This window comes from Microcebus murinus, chromosome 3 (genome assembly GCF_040939455.1).
Source record: "Microcebus murinus isolate Inina chromosome 3, M.murinus_Inina_mat1.0, whole genome shotgun sequence".
Classification (NCBI taxonomy): domain Eukaryota; kingdom Metazoa; phylum Chordata; class Mammalia; order Primates; family Cheirogaleidae; genus Microcebus; species Microcebus murinus.
The window spans coordinates 72,800,107-72,813,651 of record NC_134106.1 but is presented as its reverse complement, the minus strand read 5'-3'; the positions used below and the strand labels follow the sequence as shown (position 1 = coordinate 72,813,651).

Below are 13,545 nucleotides of genomic sequence, written 5' to 3'. Positions count from 1 at the left end.
CTTTCTGAGGAATTTCCTTTCCTTTGCTTTCCTTTTCCTCTTTCTTTCTTTTTTTATTTTTTGAGACAGGGTCTTGCTCTGTTGCCTGGGCTAGAGTGCCATGGCGTCAGCCTAGCTCACAGCAACCTCAAACTCCTGGGCTCAAGCAATCCTCCTGCCTCAGCCTCCTGAATAGCTGGGACTACAGGCATATGCCACCTTGCCTGATTAACTTTTGAAAAACAAATTTTTTAAAGATGGGGTCTCACTGTGTTGCCCAGGCTAGTCTCAAACTTCTGGCTTTAAGTGATTCTCCTGCCTCAAACGATTCTCCTGCCTTGGCCTCCTGAAGTGATAGGATTGCAGGTGTGGGCCATGGTGCCTGGCCTCTGAGGAATTTTCAATACTAACTTTTCTGATAGTTAAATTTCATTATCTACACTGAAATTAGAACCTAAGTCCTGGTTAAAGTGCAGCTCTACTATGTGTCCTTCATGGCTCCTGCTGCCATCTTCAACACCAGTTCTGTTCCACTTCTTTTTGCCACTGTGAAACTTGTCAGAATCAAAATGGAGTCACATATGTTAAAAACCCTGACAAACGGAGCTGGGGAAGGTCATGAAAACAGGGTTCTCAAGCACAAATGCCTGATAAGAACTATCACAAAATATCTGCAAAAACTACAACCTTGCACAAAGTCCACAGCAACCTTACTCAAAAAAATACTTCTTTGGGGATATCTGCCCAGCAACTGCCTTTCCAACCTCAGACTGGTATTACTCTTGATATTGATCCTTTTGGTTTTTTAATCCACCACCAGCTGGGCCTCTTAGCTGCCTCCACCACCACTGCTTGGTATTGATCCTTGTAGCCAAGGATAATTATCTCAAAACAATTATATAATTCTCCTCATTTTCCCTTTAAAAACCCCTGTCTTCCTTTCTTTCCAGCAGTGCGGCAGCAAGATGGCGGTGCAGATCTCCAAGAAGAGGAAGTTTGTTGCTGATGGCACCTTCAGAGCTGTACTGAATGAGTTTCTTACTCAGAAACTGGCTGAAGATGACTACTCTGGAGCTGAGGTCCAAGCTACACCAACCAGGACAGAAATCATTATCTTAGCCACAAGAACAGAGAATGTTCTTGGTGAGAAGGGCTAGCGCTTTCAGGAATCGACCTCAGTAGTTCAGAAGAGATTTGGCTTCCCAGAGGGCAATGTAGAGCTTTATGCTGAAAAGGTGGCCACAAGAAGTCTGTGTGCCTTTGCCCAGGCAGAATCTCTGTGTCACAAACTCCCTGGAGGGTTTGCTGTGCGGAGAGCCTGCTATGGTGTGCTGCAGCTCATCATGGAGAGTGGAACCAAGGGCTGTGAGGTCCTGGTGTCTGGGAAACTCTGAGGACAGAGGGCTAAGTCCATGAAGTTTGTGGATGGCCTGATGATTCACAGTGGGGACACTGTTAACTACTATGTTGACACTGCCGTACGCCATGTGCTGCTCAGACTGGCTGTGCGGGGGCATCAGGGTGAAGATCATGCTACCCTAGGACCCTACTGGTAAGATTGGCCCAAAGAAACTTTTGCCTGACCACATAAGCATCGTGGAACCCAAAGATGAGACACTGCCTACCACCCCCATCTCGAAACAGAAGGCTGGGAAGCCAGAGCTGCCTGCAACGCCCCAGCCAGTCCCCACAGCGTAACAGGGATTCCTTGGCAACTGTATGTGGAGTCTGGATATTCCTCTGTAAAGACCTTTAATAAAGTATTGTACAAAGATGCAAAACAAAGCAAAACAAAAAAACCCGTGTCTTCCTTTATTTCCCTAAATATGCACATAGTTTAGTCTGGCGTGTGTATTCACATTGCAATGCCCATTCCCAAATAGATAATCATTTTCTTTTAGAGAGCCTCTCTCTGTTTGTTATTTAGGTTGACACTCCATACCAATTGTAAAAGAAAAACCAACTGTTTTATGCTTTCACTTGCAACACTCAATATTTCCAGAACACCTCACTTCTTACACCAAATATGTGGGAGTTTTTCCCACACCAAGCAATTCTCCAGTTCTCTGCAGACACTCACTAGTGATCCTACAATTAAATTCAATTCTGACACTAACCAAAGAGTTAGTGCAGACCCCACCGGTTAGGGGTTCATTCCCACAAGACTGTACCCCACTTCAGATGCCAATCACAGATTAGAAGTTCCCAGATTACCCACAACTTCTGTCTGACTTAGCTACAAATGGGAAGTTCCTACAACCCTCTCCTCAGGTATGATAGCTTGCTAGAGCAGCACACACAAAAGGAAAAGTCAATTTGCTATTGCTGATTTATCATGACGGATAATTTAAAGGTTACAAATGAACAGACCGAAGAAGAGATGCATAGGGCAAGGTCTGGAAGGGTCCCAAGCTTAGAAGCTTCTGTTCCTGGGGATTTGGGGTACATGACCCTTCCAGCATGTGGATGTGTTCACCAACCCGGAAGCTCTCTGAACCCAGTTCTTTTGGGTTTACATGGAGGCTTCATTGCATAGGCATGATTGATTACATCATTGGCCATTAGTCATTAACTCAACCTTCAGCCCCTCTCTTCTCCCTGGAGGCCAGGGGGTGGGGCTAAAAGTTCCAACTCTCTAATCACATGATTGATTCTCCTGATACCCAGCCCCCATCCTGAGACTGTCCAGGAGCCCTCAGTTACTAGCCATCTCATAGCATGCAAAAAGACACTTATCACTCTTGCCATTCCAGGGATCTTAGGAGCTGTGTGCCAGGAAACATGGGGCAGAGATCAAATATATGTATTTCTTAGTATGGCACACCACCTCGGACTTAGTTTCAGGAAACAGCAATCATTTTGTGTTGCTCATGGAGTCTGTGGATCAGGAATTTGAAAAGCCAAAGTGAGTTTGGCTTATCTTTGCCCCAGCATGTTGTTGTGGCTCAGAACATGATACCCCCAAAGTATGGTGCTCTGTCATGCTGAGCTTTTCCAACTAAAACAGGAAAGCCTTGGAGGCTGCCTCTGAGTCAAGGACTCTCTGACTTCTCCTATTGCCCCACCTCTACCAGTCAGTGCAAGGTGGAGTTTTCCTCTGAAATTTCCTTCTCTGCCTTAAGACTGGACTGCCAAAGAGAACACAATTGACTTCCATCCCCTTCCTGAAATCTTATTATCTCTCATGGGAAAAAAGACTGAAGACTGTAACCGTACCTGGATGCACTTTGTTACCAGATACTGTCTCTGGGACTCATTCAAGTTTCAAATTCTACAAGCTAATTTCTGCATGCCCAGTCTATTCACTTCTCCTAAAGATCATTTACTACCCCTCAAAATTACCTATATTCTCCCATTCCCCCCTTCTCTATGAAGAGAGGTATATAAGCATCTGGACCTCACTGGGTTATTGGATAATCACTCTCCTGTGATTTCCCCTTGTTCATGTTAATAAATTTGTATGCCTTTTACTCCTATTAATCTGTCTATTATAAGTTCATTTTCAGGGAACCTTAAGAGGGTGTAGGAGAAGCTTTCCCCATTTGTTCCTGCAACATTTTTGGCCTCAGCTGAGAAGAACTGATGACATGGCTGACGGCTGTTATCATCTCAAGTTTCCTTTACTCACATGTCTGGCACTTGCTGCTGATCTGCGGCTAGAACCTCTACATGTGGCCTCTTTATGTGGTTGCTTGGGCTTCCTCAAAGCATGGTGGTAGCTGAGCTCACAAAGCAAGTGTGCCAGGGGAGCAAGGTGGAAGTTCATGACATTTTTATGATCCAGGCATAAAGGTCACATAGCATCACTGCCATTGCACTTTATTGGTGAAAACAGTCACAAGAGTCCATCCCAGTTCAAGGGAAGATGACAGAGACCCCACCATTCATTGAGGCAAGTGTGACATTTTAAGAAGGGCATGTGGGAAAAGAGACATTGTTAAAATATCTTGGAAATCTGGAATCTGCCACAAGTCCCCCATGCAGGTTGTGGATAAGGCTATGACAATTCATTAACACTGGCTTAGGAGCAGTTTAATTCCTAAAGATTGACTTAAAAAAAAAAAATTCCCCGCAGTCTGCAACTGTTTTTTGATAATAATGAACTTAGAAATTAGGAGGTCTCACTTCTTGACTCAGAGGAAAACCTAAAAAGTAGAGATGACGGTTTCTCTACTCCCTCTTCCCCATCACTGAAAACATAACTTTCAGTATGCAAAAGATAGCTTTTCTTCAAGTCCTATGTGTATATTGCATGTACTGATTTAATATTCATTATTCAGAATGTTTCAAACACAGTCAACTCTCAAGTAGAGGAGTGGAGGATAACTTAGAAAAATCTCAGGAGCTTCGAGATGATCTAGTCCAGTGGTTTTCAATCCTGGCTGCACTAGGAGATTTCTAAAACATCATGCCAAGGTTCTACTACAAGAAATACTAATAGGATTCATCTGGGATAACATTCTGGCTTTGGTGTTTTTGAAAAGATACCCAGATGATTCTATTGTGTACTTATGTTGAAAATCACTGATTTAGCACAGTCTCCTTATTTTACAGATGAGAAAATAGGATCACAGGAGTTAAGTGATTGACCCAAAATGACATAAATCATTTATATTAGATTTTTAAGGACAAGTATTGTGACTTTTTTTTTCCAGCAAACTTATCTTCCTAATATATAAACGAAGTTGATTCAGAGACAGCCTACCTCCCTCCACCAAGAGCCAGGGACTGGGTCTGCAGGACAGGGCTATTTAAGGTCACAGCTGCAAGCTCAGAGTGCTACATGCAGAAAACACAGCCAGGAGGAATGGATAGAAGAGGAAAACGGGAAGGCTAATGACTACAGAAACAGGGAGACCAAATGGACAAATCATTCACAGCCTCTGCGTTCCCTTATACACGTGTCAGCCCCTCTGTTTAGACTGGAGCTCAGAGGCTGTGGGACTCATCAGTGCTGTTCACCAAACACCTCACATTTTCCCTCCTTCCAGGCACATAGTGGGATTGCTCTTCCTTCCCTCTTGACTCCATGTGGCTGTGTGACTAGATCTAGCCAGTGAGTCACGAGAATGTGTCACCTTCTCATTGGTACATTTTCTTGTTGGGGTGAGACCCTCTGGGGCACATTTTCCCTTTGGCGCAGTGACCAGCAATGTCCCAGGCAGGGGCTACTCTGTTAGCCTGGGTTCCCGAGTGACTGTCACAAGCATAGTCCCTGCCTGCCTATGTGTAGCATAAATAAGCAATAAACCCGTGTTGTTTGAACCTCTGGGATTTTGGGGGTGGTTTATTATCACAACATCCCTTAGGTCATTCGGACTGCTACAGATTCCTCAAAAGAAGGCTGATGAGGAAAATGAGAAAAAGGAAAATATATACTGAGAATGCCTCTGCATTAAAACAAACAAACAAACAAACAAACAAACAAACAAACAAACCCTACAGCTCCTTTCGTTATTTTATTCAATGCCTTTAAACAAGGGCCTCTGTAACAAATTCCCTCATATCTCAGGGTCCAAGAAAGCTCTATTCACTCCTCCTGGTTAACAGGTGTACCTTCTGCTATTAAACAACAGCCATGCTCAGGCTTTTGGGAAGCACCAAGCTTCCACTTTTCAGGGATGGAGTAAAGCTGGTGAATTTCTTAAATAAGTTATTCCTACTTTTTGTACATGTCCTGTTATTACTCCAATATGTCTGAGGTTACCTTGTGTTGTCTCCTTATATATCCACCTGGGACCAAAAATCTAGGCAGTTCCACACCTTACATAAGTTATGAATACCTTTAATTTTTATTCTAGAAGTCATTGAAATAGATAAACTTATCTCAAAGCTATACTATCCACTAAGGAGAGAAGTCATCAACTGTTCTTTCAAATATGTTCAACTGCCTAAGCTGACTCACACAATATGCTCCAGATAACAAACAATATAGCTACCAGGTAAGTCCCTAAGTAAGCTGGCATCCTACAAAATTTAACACAAGTTTCTTCCCATTATTAAATCAATTGCTCCCTCTCCTTATTGAAATCTCCCCTTCCTTGTTCCCATAGAGAACAGATGTCTTCTCACTCTCCTTTTCTTCTCAACCTACTTAGCCTAAGTAGAAGGTTTTCTCATTCGGTCGCCTCGTCTTTTCATTTAACAAACATTTGTGGAGCATTCACTCCATGCTGGGTGCTGCCGTGGCTACCAGGGATACAGCTGTGGGCCACACAGACAAATGTGGGCTGTTTTGAAGCTCACATAGAGTCTAGTGCCTCAGTTGCCACAGCCAGGGCATCTTCCAATGAAAATTATTCTGTTTCCTTAGCACCTCAGAGATGGATGATGCTGTTAAAAGAGAATTTTCTTTTTTAAGAGACAAGGTCTCACTCTGTCACCCAGGCTGGAATGCACTGGCACAATCATAGCTCACTGTAACCTCGAACACCTGGGTTCCTGTGATCCTCCTGCCTCAGCCTGCTGAGTAGCTAGAACTACAGGAATGTGCTATTGTACCCAACTAAAAGAGAATTTTTTTAAAACGGGTAAAATGTGACTCTCATAAAGATAAATGAACACATGTTAATATCTAATTTAAGTCATTAATGAGGAAACTGGTGAGGTGTTACAATCAGTTTAAAGAAGAAGTTTTTAAAAAATTGCAAATTATATGCAGTAAAGGAATGTTGCCAGTGGAAGAGGCAAAAACAAGCTTGCTTCACAATGGGACAAGAAATTCAACTGAACTTCTGTTATGCAGAGCAGATTTTTGAATGTCTACAGATAAAAATCAGTTTGTATTGCTGTTGTTTATCTATAATTTACAAAACTGAAAAATAGCTTTCATAGAATCAGGTAGGCTGGTGGGGTGCCCTGTCCCTGGATAATGCAGAGTTTTCCACCGAAGCACAACATTTTCCCTGCCATGCCAACTTCAAGGCTCCCATGCACCCTGTTTCTCTCAACCTGGAAGCAACTAGCACAGGATTTTGCAAACTCAGCCTCATGGACATTTAGAGCCAGAGATTCTTTATTGCAGGCGATTGCAGCGTCCCTGGCCTTCACCCACTAGATGCCAGTAGTAGCACTCCCATGTCCCAGAGTTGTGATGACCAAAAATGTCTCCAGACATTGCCAAATGTCCCCTGGAGGGCAAAATCATTCCTGCTTGAAAACTACTGGCTGAGCTACCAGTACAGGTCCACGTGAATCCCACACCACCAACCCCTGACCTCACAAACTTTTAAAAACATAAGTAATTCTAGAAAAAAATATGTTCTGTTCTCTTTTTCCTGCAGAAACTTCTCATTGAGCACCAATTGCCCTACACAGCCACATTTCTCTAGTGACAGCAGGGTTCAAGTACCCAACATTTATCTCCGGAATCTTATGACCACTGGAGTAGCCACACACTAACCCTCTCCCCCGCCCACAAAAACAGCTGTAATTAGTAGCTCACATTTGTTTTTCAATTCCTTTCTCTTCCCTCATCCCTTCTTTCTCCCTCTGTCTCATCTTTATCTCCCACTCCAAGTCCTCTGGAAAGAATCTCAGCCCAACAAATGCAATTTCACCCAGACCTCACAGCAAGGACCATGTTCTATAATACTAATACATAGCAGCTCTAAAAAATTTACAAAAACAGCACTTACTCTTATTACATATAATGGTACTGATATTTTCTTTTCTTTTCCCTTCCTCCCTCCCTTCCTTCCTTCCTCCCTCCCTCCCTCCCTCCCTCCCTCCCTCCCTCTCTCTCTCTCTCTCTCTCTCTCTCTCTCTTTCTTTCTTTCTTTCTTTCTTTCTTTCTTTCTTTTTTCAGAGACAGAGTCTCCCACACTCTAGTCAGTCTGTCGCCCTGGCTAGAGTGGCATTGTCAGGTGGGGGGACCAGATGTCAGGTCCCCATGTTCCCTGATTCTTGGTTCCCACTACCAAAGAATGGTTACTGGTACCAAGTGAATGGAGCAAATGAGCAGACCGAGCAGGTGCAAGCAGACAAAGTGCTAGAGTTTATTAAAGCATAGTTCATTCCAGAGAAGGAATGAATCAACCCCCGTGAGTGGAGGAGACCCTGAGTTTAACCAGATTTTCCCTTTTATGCTGATTTCCTAATTTTATGTTAAGTACGGGATGGAATAGTCATGGTTTTTCTTGGAAAAAAGGTGGAGAATTCCTGGAACAGGGAATCTCCCCCATTTCGAACCTTGTAAGGCAATTTCCAGTGGTTGCCATGCTATTTGTAAACTGTCATGGTGCTGCTGGGTGTGATTTTTACTGTGCTAATGAGGGTAGGTCACTTAAGGATATTGTTGCCTTACTTGTAGGGATATTTCAAAGACCCTTTGTGATCATAACTCCATTTTGTGGCCTTTCTTTCTCTGTCTGGTTGGTTAGTCTTTGGAGACCCCCTATTATAGACCAAATATCTGATCAGTCCTTGAGGACCCCTTGACACATCATCTATTCTTTCTTGGAAGCCTTCCTTCTGCTCAATTTGTTCCTCCTCATAGACAAAGCATCTCCTAACATCATCTATTTCTCAGTAGAAACCCCTAGACAGAGCAGCTGTTCCCCTTCTTCCTTGTCCCAACCTAACACCATCATCATAGCTCACTGCGACCTCAAACTCCTGGGTTCAAGCAATCCTCGTGCCTCAGCCTCGTAGCTGGGACTATAGGCACTCACCACCATGACAGCCCAGCTAATTTTTTCTGTTTTTAGCAGAGACTGGGATCTTGCTCTTGCTCAGGCTGGTCTCGAATTCCTGGCCTCAAGGTATCCTCCTGCCTTGGCTTCCCAGAGTGCTAGGATTACAGGAGTTAGCCACCGCACTGGCCTGTACTAATATTTTCTATTCTCCCCCCCACCTCCACCCCCACCCCAAATGTTGATTGAGATCTACTGCTATGGTCTGAATGTTTGTCTCCTCCAAAAGTCATGTTGAAATTTTTTTTTTTTTTTTTTTTTTTTTGAGACAGAGTCTCGCTTTGTTGCCCAGGCTAGAGTGAGTGCCGTGGCGTCAGCCTAGCTCACAGCAACCTCAAACTCCTGGGCTCAAGCGATCCTCCTGCCTCAGCCTCCCGAGTAGCTGGGACTACAGGCATGCGCCACCATGCCCGGCTAATTTTTTGTATATATTAGTTGTCCAATTAATTTCTTTCTATTTATAGTAGAGACGGGGTCTCGCTCTTGCTCAGGCTGGTTTCGAACTCCTGACCTCGAGCAATCCGCCCGCCTCGGCCTCCCAGAGAGCTAGGATTACAGGCGTGAGCCACCGCGCCCGGCCTCATGTTGAAATTTAATTGCCATCCTAATAGTATTAAGAAGTGGGACCCTTAAGAGGTAATTAGACCACTAGAGCTCCACCCTCATGGGTGGGATTAATACCGGTATAAAAGGCCAAGTTCAGCCCTCTCTCTTGCCCTTCCACTCTCTGCCTTGGGATGATGACGCAAGAAGCCTCTCTGACAGATGCTGGCCCTTTGATCTGGGACTCCTCAGCCACCGAAACTGTGAGAAAATAAATCTTTGTTTATTATAAATTAGCCAGTCTGTGCTGTCTTGTTATATGAGCACAAAACAGACTAAGATGCTAAATTGGTTTCACAACCCCTAATGGATGGAGACCAGTAGTTTGAAATACACAACTTTAGGACCGCTATAATGTAGGATCTGAGAATGGCAGAGATCCCTGAAGGAAGGATTTATTTAGTGAAGCTCATTGTATACCAAATAGTAGAGAGTGGAGGCAGGAGGAAGAAAAGCCCTGCAGGCTTCGGTTGGAAGAAATTATGTCTCCTTTAAGAGACTCTCCAGTAGTTTCCTAACCCACAGCATCTCTCCAAGATTTGTTGCTGGGCCTGGGTTGTATTTATGGGGGAAGAGTCTGGGGAGAAAGTTTATGTCTTTTTTTTTTTTGGCTGGAGTACAGCAGCCCGATCATAGCTCACTGCAACCTTGAACTCCTGGGCTCCAGTGATTCTCCTGCCTCAGCCTCCCAAGAGGCTGAGATTATACACCACTATGTCCAGCTAAATTTTGTATAGACAGGGTATCACTATGTAGCCCGGGCTTGTCTTGAATTCCTAGCTTCAAGCAATCCTTTTACCTCAGCCTGCCAAAGTGCTGGGATTACGGGCTTGAGCCACTGTGCTCAACCGCCAGCCTCAAGTTCTTTAGGAACTAGAGTTATCTTCCTTGGAACCCCATGGACCATGGAGAGAAGGAGTGGAATAAAAATTAGAATACTGGAAGGAAGAAATAAACAGATTCTGAGAGGTTGAAAATAGCATATGGTCTCCTGTGCATGGCAGTACTAAGACAATCTTTTGCTTTGTATCCATTGTGTTTAGCCTTATTGCATCTGTATTTTCATGGCAGGCTACTCCGAATTCTTTTTGGAAACAGGTGGAGTTATTAATACATTAAACAATCAATAAAATGCTAAAATGGGCTGGCATCTCTCATGTACGTATGCACCATCTGCTAGTGTCAGGGACACAATCCATGTGTGAGCAAGGTGGCAAAGGGGAAAAATAGCTGGAATTAAAATGTTTTTATAGGCATTTGTCATTCTGGATATTTTACGAGAAATAAGCAAAAGCTGATTTACAATGCTATTCTAGTTAAATACTATCATAACCAACACCAGTTTCTTGGAAATATCTGTACTTCGCTGAAGATGAGAGAGTGAAGCAACCAACAAGCAAGAACCATTTGCAGTAAATGAATATACAAATGCCAAGCCTACAGAATGTTTGGGAATGCCTAAATTTAAAAAAAAATAAAATAAAATAAAAAATAAAAAAAATAAAAAATACAAATGCCAAGCCCACTTTCACTGTATCTGATTAATCACATTCTACATGCAAGATCTACCTCCTTCATAATGCTCAGACCCAGCCTCTTTTCTTTATGTCTAACACCAGCTCCTCAGTACAGACATTTATCAATTCTAGATTATTGTAACAGCTTCAGGACTTCTCTTTCTCCAATTTCAACATTCTTCTACAACCATCAAAGCAATTTTTAAAAATCTGATCATGTTATCCTTGTTTAAATCATATGATGCACCTCACAAGTCCAAACTTCTTGCTTGGGCGTAGTGGCTCACAACTGTAACCTTAGCATTCTGGGAGGCCAAGGCAGAAGGATCGCTTGAGGTCAGGAGTTCTAGACCAGTCTGAGCAAGAGTGAGATCCTGTCTCTACTAAAAATAGAAAAAATTAGCTGGGCATGATGGTGCATGCCTGTAGTCCCAGCTACTTGGGAAGCTGAGGCAGAAGGATCTCTTGAGCCCAGGAGTTTGAGGTTGCTGTGAGCTAGGCTAATGCCACTGCATTCTACCCTGGGCAACAGAGTGAGACTTTGTCACACACACACACACACACACACACACACACACACACACACACACACACACACACAAAGGCAAGCTTCTTAACAAGGCATTTTAGTAAAGACAGGATCTCACTCTTGCTCAGACTGGTCTAGAACTCCTGACCTCAAGCGATCCTTCCCCCTTGGCCTCCCAGATAGAAATGGAGACCAGATTAATGGTTGACAGGGTTTAGGGACGATGGAGGGGAGAGCAGTGGTGTCACTATAAACAGGTGGCACAAAGGAGATCTTTGTGGTGATGGCACAGTTCCGTGTCTTGATTGCAGTAGTGGCTATGTGAATCTACATAGGTGATAAAATAGCATAGAGCTAGATGGATACGCTTGCCTTTTATTCCGTGGATGTAGTTAAATAATAAAAAAAAGAACTATACGCATACATTGTGTGAATATCAATTTCCTGGTTTTGATATAATACTATAGTTACATAAGGTGTAACCACTTTTGCAACTTCCTGTGACTATATAATTATTTCAACATAAAAAGTTAAAAACATGCAATTACATTTCACATAGACTACATTGCAATCATTTTCCAAAGATTATCTGTTAAATGTATGACAAAATGCAGTGTAACAGCCTGAAATCACACTTTGGAGCCAGAGAAAACTGAGTTTGAATCTGTTGTGCCCTTTATTTTCTTGCTTAATCTCAGAGAAATGCTTCTCTGAGTATTAATTTTACTATCTGTAAAATGTATATAATATTACCCATATCACAAAGTTGTTCTGAAGAGAAGTTATCTATGTAGAACATCTAATTCACATGGTATTACAAGAGATTTTAGCTCCCTTTACCCCATTCTGAGATTTCTCATATACAAGAATTCAAAAATAATTTTAAAATATTCTTTGTTAGATTTATCTCTTTTTTTATATCTCCCTTACATTTCACGTAAGGTTTCTCTATTTTCGTAGTTAGAAACACAGTCATAGCGTAAGGCGTCTGCCAGCCTTACCTTCTAGGATTCCACGCCCAGTAAACTTACCCAATACAGGAATTGTGGTTTACCAGGGAGCAATACTAAGAGTTACCACCAGGTGGCAGACCATCCTCGCTGTTGACAACAATTTGGTCACAGAGACATAGGTAACCAGCTATATTTAGATTATGAAGTCTTTCTGTGTTGCCTGCTGTGAAGAACTTCTGCAACAGCCCAGTTTCTTTAGATTTTTCTGGCCATGAGGTTTTGAAAGTGATCCAATAATATATTTGGTTAAACTCAGTTCAACAGTTTATCAAATATTTATCAAGCTCGTATGACAGGTACTGTACAAAGGACTTGGGGCCAAAGCCATATTAAAATGTTCAGTCTGTTAGACTCGAGTTTGGGAGAAAAGAAAAAAAAAGTTTAAAAAGTAATTTAAAAACTTATAAAAATATTTTAAAAAAAAGAAAAAAGAAAATATAAAATGTTCAGTCTGTGTAGCACATTTGCTGGTAGGATGTGTGTGTGTGTGTGTGTGTGTGTGTGTTTCCATTGCAAGGTATTTTCCTATAAAATCCTCCTATGTAAAGTCATACAAGGTATTGCAAAAAGCATTTGTTCTTCAGTTTCCAACTTCTATGACCGAAGCAAAGCTAAAAATAATAAGACAAAGTTGATTTGGTTGGATTTCAAATCAGCTATTGAACTTCCTCAAGAGATCTCAGGTGATAGGGTGACCAATGTGTCCCAGTTTTCCCAGTTTTAACTCTGAAAAACCCATATCTTTGAATTAGTTACCTACCTAGAGATGTCCTCTCCCTTCCTCCCAGTCTGAAGGGATATCAGAACAAGAAATGGGAGTGGATTTCAGAGTGCTCTCCTACTCTTGTCACAAGCCTGTCTTGCCATGTGACCTGCCAACCAGGGCACTGTAGCTGTCAGGTGGACCTAAAGCTGCCTTTTGAATCCTGGGGCAGTATCTATCCATAAACAAATCTGGGTTGGCAAAGCCTGGAAAACCCCAGTAATGGGATGTAGAATAACTAGGGGGAGGGGAGTGCTATTTGAGGAACCAGTATTTGACCTGGGCCCTGAATGAAGAGGAGACAGGTATCCAAAGCTCTGGGGGAAGGCATAGCAGAGAGAAGAAATAGCAAGGGCCAAGGTCTTGAGATAGGAAGAAATGTACGGTGTTGGTGGAACCAAAAAATGCTCAGCACGGCTAGAACAGGGTGAGAAGGAGAAGGATAGGA

The 13,545-nt window shown here is 42.7% G+C and overlaps 1 pseudogene; it reads left to right on the top strand.

Moving 5' to 3' along the window:
* The first annotated feature begins 944 nt into the window (after positions 1–944).
* LOC105876653 (small ribosomal subunit protein uS3 pseudogene) lies at positions 945–1,677 on the top strand (annotated as a pseudogene).
* The last annotated feature ends 11,868 nt before the right edge of the window (positions 1,678–13,545 follow it).